Source organism: Episyrphus balteatus, chromosome 1, assembly GCF_945859705.1.
Source record: "Episyrphus balteatus chromosome 1, idEpiBalt1.1, whole genome shotgun sequence".
Classification (NCBI taxonomy): domain Eukaryota; kingdom Metazoa; phylum Arthropoda; class Insecta; order Diptera; family Syrphidae; genus Episyrphus; species Episyrphus balteatus.
In genome coordinates this window covers 165,633,334-165,651,050 of record NC_079134.1, presented here as the reverse complement: position 1 = coordinate 165,651,050, position 17,717 = coordinate 165,633,334, and the positions used below count along the sequence as shown (strand labels likewise).

At 29.4% G+C, this 17,717-nt stretch overlaps 2 protein-coding genes across 4 annotated transcripts in view; one reads left to right on the top strand and one right to left on the bottom strand.

The window, feature by feature from the left end:
* Nucleotides 1-17,717, bottom strand: part of LOC129921111 (pre-mRNA splicing regulator USH1G) — a 522,815-nt gene that overhangs the window by 274,591 nt on the left and 230,507 nt on the right. The gene's annotated exons all lie outside the window — the stretch shown is intronic.
* The window catches only part of LOC129921109 (ras-specific guanine nucleotide-releasing factor RalGPS1), a 53,725-nt gene continuing 43,451 nt past the window's right edge, over nt 7,444-17,717 (top strand). The window contains exon 1 of one of the 3 annotated variants that reach the window (XM_056002789.1): nt 7,444-8,004. The gene's annotated coding sequence lies outside the window, so the exon portion shown is untranslated. The remainder of the gene's footprint in view (nt 8,005-17,717) is intronic. The other 2 variants (XM_056002788.1, XM_056002790.1) reach the window with 2 other exon arrangements.

Sequence of the window (17,717 nt, the reverse complement as noted above, 5' to 3'; positions counted from 1 at the left end):
GGTGAGTTAAAAAAAAAAAACAAAAATTGAGGTGAGTTCCTATAAAATTCATATAATGAAAACCTGGAACACACCTCAAATCTACTTATGCAACTATATCCGAGCCTAGAGATATCTATAAAAGAACTTATATGATTTTTTCTTTTAATCTCTTTTTAAGTTTAAAACTATATAATTCTTAATACAGAAAATATTTTTATTTATATATTTTCAAACTCTTTAAATTTTAATTTTAAACGAACTGCTGGTTAACAAAAGAGAAAAAAAACTTGTTTAAAAAAAAATTAATATGGAATATACCACGACTAATATCGTTGGTTAAAGTATATACATTGCATATATATATACATATATTTTATTTGAAAAAAAAATCTATATTTAAAGTTAAAACTAAAAAATTATATAAATTATTAAAGAAAAACAAAAAAAAATAAAAATACATATATTATATATTTTCTTAATCGTATATTTATGTACCTATTAATTGTATAAAATCAGAAAAAAAGATATAACAAGATCTATATACTATGAACAAAATAAAAAAAAATTTATTAACTTAACAAAAAAAAAAAAAAAAAAAACTTTACTAATCTTTTTAATACTACCAACAGAAAAACAAAAAATTATAAAATTTAATAATATATCGGTGGGAAATACATTTTTGTGTTAATAAGCTATGTGGTTATTTGATGTAATTGGAATCTGAAAAACTTTGTAAAATATTTGCTAAATTTATTTATAAATTATAAAATATCTATCTTGAATTTTTGAAAAAAAAAAAACCATACTGTACTCTAATCACAACAAAATTAATAAAAGCTGGTTCGGTATTTTTGTTTGAGTCTCTTATGCAACGGATATGTGAAAAATTCATGGAAATTATACCAATTTATAAATTAGAAGAATCACAAATAAAAATTGAGAAAAAAAAGTTTTAAAAACAAAAAAAAAAAAAACTGAATTTATGAACACAATTTGACTGAAAAATATTTTACATTAAAATTAATTAAAACAAGAAACAAAAAAACAAAGAATTAAAACCTACTGTTTCAATTAACATTTTTTAAAAGCAAAATGCAAGCATATTCCATCAATCAATTATTTTCGAAAAAAAAAAAACAAAAATTAAAAAAGAAATAAAATCAAGTTAAAATTTTAAAAAAACTTTTCGCGAATTTGCATTAAAATGTTATCTACAACCAATCACAGTATATAAAATAAATAGAAATTAAATTTGATTAAATAAGAAAAACAAAAAAAAAAAATGAAAAAAAAATGCAAACACAATTTACAATCAATTTAATATATGAAATCTAGACAAAATATAAATAAAAAAAATATGAACTAAAAAATTCATTAAATTTGTTGCTCCTGCTGGTGAATTATGATGATTTTTTTTTTGTGTAAATCTGAATCAATTCAGATTTATACAAAAATTTACATTTTCACAAAACAGAAAGAAAAAAAAAAAACACTTTGTAAAATACAAAATATTTATAATGAACTTCCTTACACAAAAAAATAAAAATACAAAAAAACTTCATCTCAAATAGAAAAAAAAAAAAGAAAATAAGAAAGAAAAGAAAGATAACCTCTTTAGATTTATAAAAATATATAAAAAGAGGGGAATATTTTTTAGTTGAACAAATAAAATTTTTAATTTAAAATTTTTCACATTCAAAAAGTGAAGCCCTTTAGCAGCATACGAACTAAACAATGAACAATGTAATGTACACATATTAAAGTGCATTTGTATAATACAACAACAAAAAAAAAAAAAAAAAGAAATATATATATTATGTATAACATTAATTTAAATAAATAAATATATATATATATAAATAACTAATGTCAAAACTGTATAAAAAAAAATTTAAAACCAAACATTTGTTTTATTTACTTATGTTAAATTTTCCAGATGCTTGCTTCGGCAAACAAAATTATGGAGTAGCAAAGTTAGATTTTCAGAGATTTTTTTCTAATTTAACTTTTTCAAATTATAATATTCGATAGGCATCAAAGTGAAACTGTAACAATACATGAATATTTCAATTAGTATTCAATACAACCTTTTACTATTCATATTATTTTCACTTAATCTTTTCATTGTATAATTTAATTTTGTTTACTTTATCGCCTTCGACTATAATTTTAATTTTTATAATTATTTATTTTTATTTTCTAAATTGTTGAATTTCATCACTTTCGACTTGACCAGGAAAGAGCCAGGATGTTGCAGAGGTAACACTTATCGTTTTTTATCCTTGCTACTTTTCTGAGAATATTACTGAAGTAAACTCTCTCTCTTCTGTAATAACTGGGGACAACCAACCGTATAATAGCAAAGGGAAGGAACACCATAGAAATACTCTTTCAATAGAAGTAGTTCCATACTTTGTTTATTATTTAAATCTTCGTTTTGTTTAATAAAATTAATGTTCTTTTAAAATATCCTTGTGTGTCAGAGTTTTGCTTGGAAGATACCACGACACCTTAAATCGACTAAGCATCCTGCTACAGAACGACATTAATTTAAAGTGATTTTTTATACAAAAAACCTAGTTAAATCAATGTTTTTCACCAAAAAAAAAAAAACAAACTCATCAAAAGGACAAAAGACAAATTTGTTTATAATGAATTATCCCACATAAAAACAGAATCTCGAAAACAGCCAAAATGACGTTTTTTAGCATTTTATAACGGTAATTTTTAAAAAGCGGGATTTATTCTAAATCTACTTCGCTATATCACGGATTTGGGTTCACCTACCATAAATCCAAGATTTTCACCTACTTTCAATTCGAGATTTAGAATAAATCTCAAGATTTATTCTAAATCTACTCAAGATTTATTCTAAATCTACTTAGCTAAATCTCGGATTTAGGGTAGGTGGAAACATAGTATTACACACCGACACCAGACTGTGATTAACATGTTTCAACCTTAATTTAAAGAAATTTAGTGTATAGATGTAAAATCAAATCGTCCCGTTTCTGCCTGAACCACGTATCTACATAGAAAATTTTGTTCTGTTCTTAAAAGAAATATACATTTTTCTCAAAATTAAAAATACTAGGCCTGTTGCACCAGATCGTGAATACCCCTATTGGCTCAAAAAGTGAAAACGCGTTTTTGTATGGTTTTTTCGGGCTAGAAAATTAAAACAAAAAATGCGAAAAGCATATTTTTTTGTATAGGTAAAAATAATTTGTTAACTCTTTTTTACAAAAAAAAATTTTTAAACTCATTTTTTGACAGTTTTTCTTTCCTTAAAATCAAAAATAATGATGCAAAAGCTTATTTTTTGCTTTAATAAACAAAATCAAATAGCGCTAGATAGAAATAAAAAAAAATTAATTTTGTAAATTTCCCTTTTTTTCACTTTTTAGGTTATTGTAGATAAGGAACAAAAAAGACGTTTTTGTTAGTTTTCCCTGAACCTCATAAGAAAACGCTTTGTCATGCATCATTTAGTGTGCGATAAAATATTAGTGCCTTTTATGCAAAAATGTAAACGTCTAAAAGTGAAATCTTGGTAAAATGGTAAAGAAACTGTCAAATTCTTGTGTTCTTTCAAGAGAGAAAAGGACGAAGATAGATTTCATTGGTATCAAAAGTGTTTAAAAAAGATTGGACGATCGATTTTAACAAAAAAAAATTCATGGTAATAAAACAAACATCTTAATTCTAAACTTAGATAACTAAAAAAATGAAAGTTAACCATAGTTAACATGCGATCTTAAAACAACGCACCAATGTGAAACCACGTTAATGTTTTTTTATTTTCGCTGAATGCTTTCATTCATTCATTCAGTGAATGACATTTCATTCCAGTTGATTGGAAATTTTCCAACAGATATTCCAGTTGTTTTTTTTTTTTTTTTTTTGTATCGAGTTTTAATTTGTTTAATTATTTCATTATTTCGGGTTAAAAAAAATTAAAAATAAAATTGATTCTGCACTTATAGAAGTCATTCTCTATCGTTTAGTGTATAATTTATGCCCCTCCGGTTTTTGTGGGCCCGGTATTTTTTACCACAAAAACCATGTTCTCCGTTTTATTATATTATGATGATGAATTGAACAAAAGGAAATCAAGTTATGTTTAAGACATATTGATTGAGTTGTTTCTAAACTAAAACCTTTGTAGGTATCTATTCTTTTTTTAAGTTTCAGAGCAATTTTCAATAGAACAAAAAATCTTTAAAAAAGTGTACTTACGAGGTTCAATCAGAAACGGGACGAAATCGAATATTTTATTTTTTACGCTTCGTTTTTCCTCTAATTTTCATTTTATTTGTTGCATCTTTTCAAAAAAAAAAAAATCGGGAACTCTTCCATAAAAATGTATTTTACTATTTCGTTATTACTTCTGTATTTTGTTATCACATATATCTCATGCCAGAAACGCCTGCGGAAGAATATTCTTAGATTCAAATTATTAGTTTATGTTAATTATCATCATTTTTCTTTTTTAAATTCTTGACAAGGTTGAAGAGAAATGTCCAAAAAGACGAGCTAGTTGAACACAGATCATCTTCAGTATTTAACCGTATTTGGCAACAAATAAAATTGTTGCCAACAAATAAAATTATTCAGTAAACCTCAAGTGCTTCAAAGACACCAATAAATTACGGTGTGGTCTCATTTCAAATTCAATAAAAAAATATTGGAAATTGAGTAAACGTATCAAGATAGAAGTTATATTTCCCAATCCATTCTTTTTCTTTTATTTCTTTTATGCTACTTATTCTGAGATGCAGATGGCGTGGAAATCAATTTTCCTAATGTCACTTACAAATGTAAAGCCTTAACTACATTGGCTCAAAAAGTGAAAAAGTACAAAAGTGAAAATTTTCAAATGCAATTTTGTATAGTTTTTCCGGCTCGCAAATTAAAACAAATGATGTAGGAAGCTTATTTTTTGGTCTGAAAAACAATTTGCATACTCTTTTTTACAAACAAACTGCGCTAGCCAGTTTTTTCACTTTTGTACTTTTCCAAAAAGTGGCCAATGTAGTTAAGGCTTAAGTCAAGAAAAAACTTTGACATTTCTCGGAAAAGTTGTATAACTTCAAAAACAAAAAAGTTCTGACCGTTTCTGCAAACATAAAGGTATAACTACAACGGCCAATTCTTGCAAAATTAAAAATAATGATGCAGAAAGCTTATATTGGTCTAAAAAAACAATTTTTGTAGTTTTTTCCTAAAACATTAAAAATTAAAAATTTTTACTTATGTGAATTTCCCACTTTTTCACTTTTTAGGTCATTGTAGTTAAGGCTTAACAGCAGGAATACAAATAAAATAATTCAAGAAAAAACATCGAAAATATGTTTAAAATCAAAAACAAAACAAATTTAATTTCGTTCAAGATTTCGTTAACAAAATTTTGTATGGAAAATATTCACTTACCTTTAAATGCATTCATTTCGTTACACTTTGAAATTAAACCATTAAGGCAGAACCATAATTGGCGGATGGAGTCGGAAGGTACTGTCAATTGTTGTTGTTTTCTTTGTATTTTCGAGTTTGGAAGTAACCGTGGCCGAAGGCAGTCGCAGCTCTTGGAGCTAGTAAAAGTTTAACGTAAAGTTATATTATCCGGACGAGTTACGTGTGACTTATAAGTCAACACCAGCAATAGATAATTAGCCACAGCTAATTAATTCAAATAGTGATGGAGATCCGGACGAGTCACTTACGGGTCTGCGGGATGCCCCAACCCGTTCGTGTGTCCTGCAAAGAACGTGCGACTTTGAAGTCGACATAAATCATCAACAGCAACAGACAATTAGCCACAGCTAATAATAACACAAAAAGTGACTAGGATGGATAATTACATCGCCATAAAACAGGGAAACTAGTATGTACAAAAAGTTACCCAACAAACAATATTCCTTCTATAAAGCTTTACAGGAGCCATTTTAACACCTGTAAAGCTATATAGAAGCAAATTTGTTAGTCGGGTAAACTGTGCTAACAGTACAACATAACACACCACAACAGTAAATAGCGGCATTTCATCGCACGCTATATCCATACAAGTAAGCGGTACGAATCATAACCTCGCATCGAAACACCTGATGCTAAAACTGAAAGCAGTATAAACAACCAACGTGGTTGCAACGTAAAGAATCTTCCTCAAAGACAAGTGTCTTATCAGTGTAAATCATTTTGTTTTGCTTTAAAGAAAAATCAAAAATCATATTCATGCATTCAATGTAACTTCCATTTATTTTTTTTTTTCATTTGCCTACAATATATAAATATTATTTTGTCTAAATGATACATGAAAAAAAAAAATCTGTCTGTGTGTAATAATCGTAAATGTATACCTACCTAATACATGCAATTTATAAATCTTATAGAGCTTTCTCGCTCTAAAAGTCTATTAAATTTGTCTCGTCACATTTTACAAGAAAAAGTAATGTACAGAGCTCCCCGACAAACAATTTTGCTTCTATAAAGCTTTACAGATGCAATTGTTGCTTCTGTAAAGCATTATAGAGGCGAAATTGTTAGTAGGGTCTCGCTCTTATATTCTATAAATAGAATATTTATATATTTATATATAATTTTTAACCATAGGCATTGTAGTTTAGTTTTTTTTTTATTTAGTTTTAAGTTTTTGTATATATGTAAATTTATTACGTTACAACCATAAGCCAACAATGTAACAGATAACGACAAAACGTCACAGCAAAAGCATACACAACTCTCTGTCATGAGCAAGAGTAGGTAAAACATTTTACTGACAGCCATGAGGCAAACATTGTATTTTATTGCAAAGTAACAGAAAGAGCAGGCCATACATTACAGCCGCCAGTTTAACTAATAAAAGTTGAGAAAGAATTGTTATTTTAGACTAGGACAGCAAATGTAACCTAAAGACTCAATAAAGAAATTCAATTCAATTCTTGGTATTTTCGACAAGTTTTCTTCCGTCGAGTGCGGTTGCGAGCGCTGTTCCCCTCCGTTTTCATCCGACGATCCGACAGTTATAGTTTTGGCTTTAATTTCCAAAATATTCAATTTTGCAAAATGTTTTTTCATGTTTTGAAGTTGAAACACTGATATATATTTTAAGCAAAATCAGTTCAATATATAAAATCAGAATTTGATTGCCTCTATATTTTACTTCTTTCCACAAAAAGTTTTTAAAACAAAAACCATAGCTCTTATTCTTAATTTAAAGAACAAGGATATAGTAAAAACATAAAACATTATAAGCGACAGAATGAAAAAAATATCCATCCATCTCTGAACACATCCTCTCATGAAACATTATAAAATCAAAACACTCCCAACACTCCAAATCATTCCAATTTCAAATTTTCAAGTTCCATTTCAAGAATGTTTCATTTGTCAAAATAATAAAAACGAAACACAGCCTGCCAAACCAAAAAAACGTACAAAAAAAAACTCTACTAGCAAGGAAAAGCGAACACAGAAGAAAAATCAAAAATGAGTAAAATTCTAGCATCGAGCGGAGGTGGTTATTATTACTGCTATCTCGCGGGTTGGGTACTTTGCTTTGCAAATCCCAAAAAAAGATAGTTTATTAGTTTTTTTTTATTTTTTTGTTCCATCGTAATTTTATTATTTCTTTATTTTGTTCATTTTATTAATTTAAATTAATGTCACAACAAAATGAAGAAAGAAATAACAACAAAATTCAGCTGAGTTGCAATTTATATAAATACAAAATTGAAATAAAATAAAACTAAATTCGCCTCTCAGAGTGAAGTGAAAAAAAGTTTTTCATTTTCTTCAACAAAAAAAAAGCAAGAAAAATCGAATATGTTTTGATGTGAAAATTATACAAAAATTAAAATAAAATTGAAAGAAAAAGTGGGAAATAAATTAATTTATTTAAACTAACGGTAAATAAATAACAAAAGGAATATAACTCAAATAAAAATTCAACGGCAAAAAATAATTCCACACAAAATTACGAGAGAAAGAACAAAAAAAAGGAAAAAATAAAAAAACTACTACACGGTAAGTAATTTTGGAGGAATCATCATCATCATTTTAGGATGGGAAAAGAGGGAATAGCAGGGCAAAGAGGCCATCCAAAAAGGTGGAGCATTCTGCTCTCGTCCTCACAAAGATTGTGTATACCTATTTATAGAATTTATACTATTCCCCAAAAGAAACAAGCAATTTTCGGGGAGAAACAAACGAAAAAAGATGCTAAAAAGCTGGTTTGAGTTTGTTTGATATTTTTGTTTTCCATAAAACTGGAGATTGTTTTCGACCCGGCTTCCTTTGAATTACTTACTCTACCAACAAAACTTGTCTTTTTCTCTGTCGAATTTAATCAAGCGCCAATGCAGCTGCTGTTGTTTCTGCTGCTGCAAAAACCGGACCTTCCTCAGCAAAAGTCATAGTATACCTTGTTTATTCCTATTTTGGGCGAATCGTACTTCGTCGTCGTCGCACATAGGAGTATTTCGATCAAAAACCTGGATAAAATTATTTTTTGAAGTAAAACAATTGAGGAGCGTTTTTTCAAAACTCAACAAGTGCATTTTTCAAATTTTTCAGGAGAAGGTTTTTTCTTTCCCATTTGAATGCAAAAGTCAAATTTTCAAAAAGTAGAAATGAGGAGTTGTTCTTTCTTGAACAGCTAATCGACAGGCTTAATTGCTATTTCAATATTTGGGAAGATTCGTCCGTATTTTGAACACGAAAACACCGCGTTTTTTCAAAACGCAACAAATACAGGTTTTTGTTGAGTTTTGCAAAAACGTTTATTTTTTTTTTAATAAATAAATAGATAAATTAGTATTAAAAATCTTATTTATTAAAGAAATATATACATTGCAATCAACTTATATTAATATTAACTAAAATAAATATTGAATAAAAAAAAACATTATTTTTAATCGCCATAGTGTCTTTCCATATCCTCTGTGGACTCTTTAGCGTTTGCGAAGAGAACAGTTTCATAGAAGTCCTTGGCATCATCCGGAATAATAAAAAATTTCATTAGCTTCTGTACGTCAGCCATCATTTTTTCCGAAACTTTGCTTTCTGGGGCAACTTTTTTAAATTGTCAGTTTTTGGACACGCTGGCAACCGTTACAGGAGATCCGCTGAAGGTGTCACTGACAGATAATGCTACTTTATTTCCCGTCTTGTCGTAGTATATCACTCTAGCTGAACTTATTTTAAAAGGCAACTTTGACCTTATAAGTTTTTTTTTTTAATCCAGCTTGTAGTCGCACACGGTCCAGTCTTTTCCGATTTTTCTTACGGTTCCAATATTTTGAAGAACGTTGTAATATTCTTCAGGAGAAATGAAATATTCCTTTTCCACTCGTCCAAACACACGATCTGGTGGCATGTAGCTGTGACCTCTTATTGGAAAATAGTGGTTTATATTTTTGAACATTTTGCTTTTTTCCAGAAAAGAGCATAGTGCAATAATCAAAATCGTGTTTTTATTTTGAGATGCACAAGCGTCAGAAAAAAGACGTAGTTTTTTTGGCTTTTGCCCAGATTGAGTCTTCAGGCTTCCTTCAAGCTTTTTTAAGTATAGTCCACAACGATGGATGCTACTTCGTTTGCTCCTCTTGGGCCATCCGTCTCCAGCCAAGTATAAAACGTTACGTTTTTTTTTATCTTGGCTTTCCATGTGGTTGACGATTCCCATGTTGTAAAGCCACACTTGTCTTGAATAAAAGACTTCTCCAACAGAAAGCTTCGGTAAGGGTTGATTCTGTTGAAGGTTGAATACTATGTCCAGTGTTCCTTCGATTGGGTTGTTCATTATTTCATGAAACTTCTTCGCTCTAAGTTGATGAAGCTTTTTATTGTTCTTGTGTTCCTCCAGTTTTGTGATTCTTCTTTGCACGTTGATATCTGGACATCATACTCTTTGCATGCCGAACATGTGTCCGTGTGCAGATTAAATTCCGAGTAAAAAAAATCTTTTTATATTTGGATAGACTGCACTTTTGTTTTCCAGTTTTCTCTTGTTCCGATACAAAAATATTGAACATTTTTTTAAGAGTCAGCTCTGGTGGAAAATAGCTTCTTTTGGATTTTTTTCTGGAATAATGACTTTCGCGGCAGTAGAAAGATAAAATGTGAGTTCTAACAGCAGTTGTTATTTCAGAATCAACGGGTTTAGCCCTGTTTCCTCCTCGTCGCTCTCTTGGGATGCCCATTTCATGCCCATATAATTCTAATTGCTTTCCAACCACAGGCAAACTTTGTGGAGTTTTGCAAAAACGAGCCATTTTGTTGAGTTTTGGAAAAACCTCCAATAATTTTGTTGAGTTTTGCAAAAACCTCCAGTAATTGTGTTGAGTTTTGAAAAAAACGCTCGATTTTAAATATTTTTTTAAATTAAAACTGTTCACTTTTTTAACATTTTTATTTTGTCATCTTGTGCGCCTGGTCGTGCCAAAAATTTCGATACCAATAGCTCATTTTCGCAAAAAATGCGTTTGTTGAGTTTTGAAAAAACGCTCCTCAATTTATTTTCGTTAGCAATTATTATTAATGCAATAAGAGACGAATTTTATATGTTTTTATGTAAATAAGTTGAAAAAATAAATTAATTAATGGTTTTAATTGCTGTTTTTTGACTCTTTATCATCTTCGCCTTCAATGCCTATTTTAGAGTTAAGCACTTAAGTTTACAACAATTTTTTTTTGTTGATTTAGTTCAAATCACGCTACTGATCTAGTTTATTTTATAGTTCAATTTAGTTTTAATAAGTCCATTCTATCAAAAATTAAAAAAATAAATTACTTATTCAAACTGAATTACTAAATTACTTATTCAAAGAATTCGAAATAAAGTAAATACTATTACTGCTATAAATATTTATAATGTAATTATCAAACCACATTTTGAATACTGTTCTACTGTTTTGTATTTAATTAACCAAAGCTCTATGTGCAACTTACAAAAACTTCAAAATAAAGCAATGCGTGCAATACTTCGATGTAGTAAATATAATTCTATTGTAAATATGTTAAATACTTTGATGTGGATGTCTGTTAAACAGCGTATTTATTTCAATGTTATATTTTTTGTGTTTAAAATCAAAAATAATTTATTACCAACATACTTGTCAAAATATATTCGTTACGTCAGAGATGTTCAACCATATATGTTAAGAAATAGAGAGGATATAAGACTGCAAGCTTTTAGAAATGCAAGATCTCAAAACAGTCTGATTTATAAAGGGTTTAAACTTTTCAATGATCTTCCAAATAATGTTAAACAACTAAGTAATAAGTTTGAATTTAAAAAAGAAGTAATAAGTTTTGTTAAACAATATATTTAATTGCCAATGCCATTGTAAATAACATATTATATTTTTATATACCTATTATAATATTTATTGTAAATATTAATAGCAAATTTAGCTAAATAAATTGGGAGAATTCTCTCGTTAATTAACTGTACCCAAATTTAAGTAAAATTGAAGCATTCTACATATAAAATAAACATAAAAAGGCCTCTTCAGAGTCGTTTGAGACCCCAGTTTATCTTAGACTGGGGTGTATCCAATGTACCTAATTTGAATACGATAACCGCCAGTTTTTCTTTGAAGCTGCTTAGACAGTGTCTATGAATATGGCCCAAAGTTAATAAAAATATAAATATTCTATTTATTCTAACTAACGAAGAAGAAGAAAACGTAAACAATAATTTGTTTTTGTTTTGTGGACTTTATGAAATAAATTCAATTTGATATTTTGTTTTGACCTGTAGTCTGAATTTAATATAGGTAGTTTACAGTTAGTTTTCACTGTAAAATATATACCTAAGTGCTGGTAATCATCAACTACAAATTTTGGGTATCAGAAGGATACATCAGCATCTTACTGATGAGCCCAACTGTTGTGCGAAAACGCATTATTTTGGACTACAAGGTCAAAACAAAATATCAAATTGAATTTATTCTAATTTACTTTTTTGGAGTTCACATCACAGTTCATTAGTTATGTTGCTTTACATATTTAAAGAAAAGACATATTAACAGGAACTTGTTTGTGCTCAGAAATCAAAGTAGTGTTAAACTTGCAAAAGAAACGCTTCTTCTTGAGCAAGTGCCATTGGCAATGTTTCATTTAAATCTTGAGGTAGATCAGAAAAACCTATTTTTGTTCCGTAAAGACTTGGATGAAATTTCATATGCACTTTGATTTCCGAACCCTTTATTTTTAAAACTATTCGTATAAGAAATTTTTCTCCCAATCCAGTTGTGCAGGAACATCGAACTTTATGAGATGATAGGTATGTATGTAGTAGGAATTGGGAGCTATTTACCAAGTATCAATTATTGATGAAATTGCAATGTTTCGTTGTTTCGAGTATCTCAGTGAAAACAAATAAATAAGAAAATTTAAAAATTATTATGAACATTCCATCAAATATGAAGAAAATAAATATTTCAAAAACTAGAGGTGCTAGAAAGAATCCAATATGATTTTTGAAAAATCCAAAAAATTTGATATAAATCTTCATAATTTTTCAAAAGATTCGGACAACAGATGAGATATTGTGAATGTCCCTTCTAGCTATTGATTTCTAAGAAAATAACTATTCTGCAGTTGGATTCAACCCATTTTTGCTCGTTTAAATCGTTTGAAAGTTTAGAATATTATAAAGCGAAAACGGCCAAAATGTAAAAAGCTTTTAAGATAGTTTAGTTTTGCAGTTATATTTTCGCTGAATAAATAGTTTTTGGTCACAATTCTTGAACCTGATGATCCTTCTTGACTTATTGCACAAAAACAAAACACTGACGGTATATTAAACAGAAATGAAGAAACTGCTTTACAAATCACACAAAAACAATTCGCATAAAATAATCCAATAATATAAATGTTTAAAAAAAAAGACGGGCGTATGAGTGTTTTTACCAAAAGTGAAAACATTCGCAAATTATTTTGTTAATCGCAAAAATTTAGTCGGTCTCATAATCAATTTTACTAAACTATCGGCCGATAAAAAGTCTGTAGTGTCCGGGGGCTCTTAGACTTTAACAAAAAGCAATACAAATATCTATATATACATATGTGGCAGACTCTTTTCCCACTGTAATTTAATTAAACAAAAAAAATTAATAATAATACTAACTTCTTTAATTTATTATTCAATACAATATGCAATTCTATTTTCCATTTGAAAATTTTATGTTTAAAACAGGGTTGTAAAAATTCATTTTATTTTGAATGCAGTTGCTTTCCATTACAAATTAAAAAATATTTATTGCAACTGAAAAATATTTGCATTGAAAAAAAAAAACATTTATTGCAACTAAAAATAAGTTGCATTAAAAAAAATTTGATTGCAAATGAAAAAAATTTATTGCAAAATGTGTGCGTTTAATATTTTTTTTAATACTCTTCGAATTTCATACAAATTTGACTTCTTCTCTCCAATATTATAGTTGAAAAAGTTTATGTATGGTCATTTTCAATGCAAATTTTTTTCATTTGCAATACAAATTTCTTTTTTAATGCAAAACATTTTTAATTGCAATAAATATTTTTTTTTTATGCAAATATTTTTCAGTTGCAATATACAGTGGTGGCAAAATAATTAGAAACATCCTCCTTTGTTTACAAAATGTTATTTTTTTCTTACTATAAATACAAAATATTTAACAAATTTTTAGCAAACACAAGTGATGATATAATATCCTTGTAACATTTTAAAAAAATTTTCTAGAATTTATTCCACAAAAGAAAAATATTGCAAAAAATCTAAAATATAGTCCAATTTTGTGTGGAAATATAATTAGGAACACTGAGGAAAAATTACTAAGAAATATCCTGTTTTTGATTTTTAGCATTTACATTTGCCAAACTTGGTCAATTAATTAAACGTACAATTAATAAAAAGGACTATCACCAACTAATTTCTATTAGTTGGTTAATGTGGTTGCAGTCCTCGAAAAATGCCACATGTTCCAAAAAAATAATAAAACGTCCTTAACAATATTCCTGACACACCAACCCCTTATATTTTAGAAAAAGAAGGTGCAATAAAGAGGAGATCCTTAGTAAAACATCAAGCTCTTCAAATACCTCTGTTAAAAAATATTTCTAATATTTTGTATTCATATTAAGAACATACAAACATTTTGAAAAGAAAGAGCGTGTTTCTAATTATTTTTCCACCACTGTATACCTATATATTTTTTTTTCAATGCAATTTTTTTAATTTGCAATAAATGTATTTTTTTAAGTTTCAAATGAATTTTTTTAAATTGATATTTTTGCAACCAAATCACCACAAATTAAAAAAAAATACAGTAAATAAACAGCTGACTTTGAACTTGTTTTGTCACACTACACACCTTACCACAAAATATGAGTCCATGTATAATATTTACCATCCACTTATTCAATTCAAAATTTCGATTTTTAGAAAATCGACTTTTGTCCAAGTTTTCGATCAGAATACTCCTATGTGCGTCGTTTTGGTGTGTCTCTCCTTTATCGTCATCATGGTTAAAATTAAAATAACATTCGATTTTCATTTCCGCCGCAGAAATCGATTTTTGGTGGTGGCTCCGATGGCGGCGGTGGCAAATGGCATGGACTCGTTGGTCTGTCGTTCGGGTGGATTCAAATCATATGGCTGACAAACGATTGTTGGGCCTGGTGAACCATCACTCGATGAGACTCCGAATCCATCCACAGCGCGCACCCATATTCGCAGTGCTACGATGATTCACTATTCTTTCATTCTTCTTGTTTTTCTGTTTGTTGTTTTGCTAAGTTTTCTCCTTTTTCGTTTTTGTTTGTTGTTGTTTGTGGTCATAGGGTTGTTTTGTTTGGTTGGTGGTTGGTTGACTGCACCAAAAACAACACTACTCTACTACTACTACTGCTTCACAACATTGGTCATATAGCAAGGAAGCGCCGCTTTGCTTCGCTTCGCTCCGCGCCATCATCATCGTTTGCATTGTTATTAAGAGTGCAATGTTTAGTATTGTCTGTGGTGTAGCATTTATGCTTCAATAAATGGGGAACAAAATTGTACTATCCATATTTCCAGTTGAAGTCAGGACGCACCTGGTGTGGTATGGTGCAAAATTATTATTTACTTTTGTGTGTAGGTTGGTGTTGTTGTAGTCATATACTTACTTACCTACCTTCCTATCAATCTATCCATAAAAAACCGGATGGGCGACAGGTGTTGTATGATCCTTTTGGAAAATGGTTGAGTCATTTTGCAAAATTAAAAAAAAAGAAATGAAATTTAATGTTTTCCATAAATTGAAAATGGGTAAAAATGTAAATGAAAAAAAAAAAAAGAATGATATTCATTATCGGGTTTAAGGGTGTAGTCATTTAGTGGTGATTTTTTTTGTACATATTTTGGTTTTAATTAATTTTGCAGCTGCTTATAAGATTCCAATAAGATATCACAACTGAATAATAGAATCAGAAGTACAGGGTAGCTAATGAATAGTTTGCTTTTTCACTTCGCGTCACTTGAATAGAAACAACAATTTTTCTTTAGAAAATACCGATTGGCGCTTCGGTGAGGTAACTTAGTAGGATTTTGGTTTTGCATTTTCAAAGAGGAACTTTTAACAAACAATGTTGTAAAAACAAAAAACCCAAAACAGAAACCGTATGGCTACTAGTTGCGTTTTTTCGCATTACTTCACAAAAAACAGTGTTTTTTTTGCGTCACTTGAATAGAAACAAGCTCTTAAATTAGATAAAAATGATGAAAAATCATGGACAACACTAATTTTAGTAAAGCAGTCTTAAACTTTGACATTATTTGCACATTATAACCAATTATGGGCTACGAGCTACCATTAGGCATCACAGAAAATGCATAAATAGAATTAAACATTGAAAATGCACTTGTACTGTACACAATCGTGGACCTAATTGGAGGAAGTGACTATAGTGTTTAGTAACTTCTTACAAATTAAGAAAATGACATTTTTTACAATTTAAGGTTTGAATAAGTGAAATAAACTTTCGTTTTCATCCGGAATGCATCTGTTTTGTTTCTATTGCGTTGTTTTTTTCTGGAACTCTCCTTGTGCAATCTCTAAGAGGGTTGTTTTTCCACGTTCCTAAACTTCCCAAGAGCTTCTTCCATTATTTCTTTGTAAAAGTTTGCATCTTTTTTCGAAGCGTGAAGCTTCAATTTTCCTATTGCACATCATAAAAACAAAGCGTATTACTATAACACATTTTATTGTCCTTTATTGGCGATGCGATAAAAGTTATTCTTTCATAAACCAATGAAATAGGACTAATATTAACGTGGTCCATCTGAGTTGGTATGTTTTCCTTTAAAAAACCACTCTTTACCTCACTTCTTTTCAGTTCAAATGCAACTATAAAATAGTTAACTGTTTTGTAATCTTAGTAGAACTTAAAATGTTGTTATTTTGCATTTTGAGGCTTTTTAAATGTTGTGCACCTTTTATAACTTCCATGATGGAACAAACCAACACATTACCATCGCACTAACACCACGTTTTTGACCGATTTTAGCGGCAAAGTGAAGGAAATTGCTGCTAGTTTTTAAATTATTTTTTTCTCTGCTCTTGATTTGGGTCTCACCTGTCTTATTTTTTTTTATTCAATCACTAGTTTACGATATTTCAAAAATATTCTCATACAAATTTGGCAAATTTTCCAATATCTTTCGCGATTTTGCATAGTGCAAGTGCATTTCCAATGTTTAATTCTATTTATGCATTTTCTGTGATGCCTAATGGTAGCTCGTAGCCCATAATTGGTTATAATGTGCAAATAATGTCAAAGTTTAAGACTGCTTTACTAAAATTAGTGTTGTCCATGATTTTTCATCATTTTTATCTAATTTAAGAGCTTGTTTCTATTCAAGTGACGCAAAAAAAACACTGTTTTTTGTGAAGTAATGCGAAAAAACGCAACTAGTAGCCATACGGTTTCTGTTTTGGGTTTTTTGTTTTTACAACATTGTTTGTTAAAAGTTCCTCTTTGAAAATGCAAAACCAAAATCCTACTAAGTTACCTCACCGAAGCGCCAATCGGTATTTTCTAAAGAAAAATTGTTGTTTCTATTCAAGTGACGCGAAGTGTATAATTAAACCCTTATTTTAAAACAAATTTAAATTCTATTACAGAATTGTCCGTACTGACTGTCTGTGTCTGCTGATGATGCCAATTTGGGCAGATAAATTAGAGTTGCATGTTTGGAACCCCCTGCCCGGTAAAAAAGTTCAAACTCCAAACTATTTTAAGTCTCGAAAGCGTGTTTCCAAACGATCGACAGAACATCCGAGCTCCAAAAGCTAGAAAATTTAATTCAATTTACTGTAGGAAGGGTAGGTAGAAATTACAATCTCGAAAGCATCTGCGCTGATTTGTGCTGTTTTAATACCATATCCCTTGTGACCTTAATTGTTTGTGGAATAGTTAAATGTGGTTCTGGCCAAGAAAGACAAAAACTGTGGTCACTAATCGTTGTGGCCATGAGAGAAGCTTGGTCTGAGACTACTCTGATCAGATACCTACATGATTTTGGTAGTGTAATAGTGTGCTAAGTAGCAGAAACGATGCTGAATGTTTGCCCTTGCCCAGTACTACAGTCGTTCGAGTAAAGGCTTGTCACGCTGATGGCTGCTAAACTTGATTTAGATTCCAATTCAGCAACGCAGAGTCGAAAGCCAAGTTCGTCTTTCGGAGGACCTACTGAGCAAGCCTTTTTGCTC